Below are 1203 nucleotides of genomic sequence, written 5' to 3'. Positions count from 1 at the left end.
TTCCTTGGATTTTGTTCCATGAAGTGAATCTCCAGCCTCTGTTGGTACGAGGCAGGATGGATCCATCCTTTTATGTGGGCTACTCCAAAATCTGAGCCCACCATCCAGTTGCTGCAGCAGAAATTGAGACTCATCAGATCAGGAAATATAGTTGCTGCCTGACAAGCCTGTGTGAACTGTAGCCTCAGTTTTCCTGTTTTTTAATTGAAGAGAGTTCACCCAGTGTGGTCTTCTGCTGCTGCAGCTCATCTGCTTCCAGTCTTGGCATGTTGTGTGTTAATAAAATAATTTCATTTTTGTCACCGACCTGTTTTTCCTGACAAATACAAGACAATAACTAAATAAAAACGAACACACAAGGAAGAAAACGATGATGACAATGATGATGATGACAATTTTGCTGAAAGGATTCTGGAGAGACAAGATCCAATCAGAACTAATTAAGTTGTGCAGGAAGGTGGAATGGGTTTTGGAAATGATCTAAACTGAAGTAATCTCCTTGTGCGGTAAGGTTAGAGAGAAGAATAGAAATCACGGAGGAAACCAACTTAAGATTCTGTCTACTAAAATCTTAATCTTTAGTTCACTAAAGCTAATAGAATTTAGATGCCTTAATTATGACTGAAACTAAATGAAATTGTAGTCCAAAGATTGACTAAAAAACTAAACAAACATTTGCTGTCAGAATTAACACTGCTACATACCTTTTTGTAATAAGAAGCTATTGGATTTTCTGTTGCCTTGAAGCAGCATGACCATTCGCCTCTGACCTCCGGCATGAATAAGGCATTTTTAAACCAGAGAGCTGTGTCTTACTGGAGTATTCTCTGTAAACCCTTGAGGCGATTGCTCAGGAAAAAATCCCAGTACATCAGGAGTTTGTAAAATACTCAGACCAGCTGATCTGGCACCAACAACCACACCACATTCAAAGTCTCTTAAATCACCTTTCTTCCCATTCTGATGTTTCATTTGATATTCAGCAGGTGGTGTTGACTATGACAATATGTCTAAATGCACTGACTTACTGCCATGTAATTGGCTGATTAGCTGTGCACCTGTACCTAATAAAGTGGCCTGTGAGTGGGCTGTGAGTGTGTCACGACTTAAAATCTGATTATTTCCAGGATAAAAATAGAGTTTGTAGATTCAGAAACATTAACAAAAAACACAGGTTCTGACAAGTGAAGGGGCGCTTATGGT

General features: G+C 39.2%; 1 protein-coding gene across 1 annotated transcript in view; it reads left to right on the top strand.

The window, feature by feature from the left end:
- lamc3 (laminin, gamma 3) overlaps positions 1-1203 on the top strand; it is a 154606-nt gene that overhangs the window by 130779 nt on the left and 22624 nt on the right. The window lies entirely within an intron of this gene.

Source organism: Haplochromis burtoni, unplaced genomic scaffold (genome assembly GCF_018398535.1).
Source record: "Haplochromis burtoni strain Fernald_Lab_line unplaced genomic scaffold, NCSU_Asbu1 Contig_23, whole genome shotgun sequence".
NCBI classification, from domain to species: Eukaryota; Metazoa; Chordata; class Actinopteri; order Cichliformes; family Cichlidae; genus Haplochromis; species Haplochromis burtoni.
Note: the sequence above shows the minus strand (reverse complement) of the source record. Positions and strands in the feature narration are given on the sequence as shown.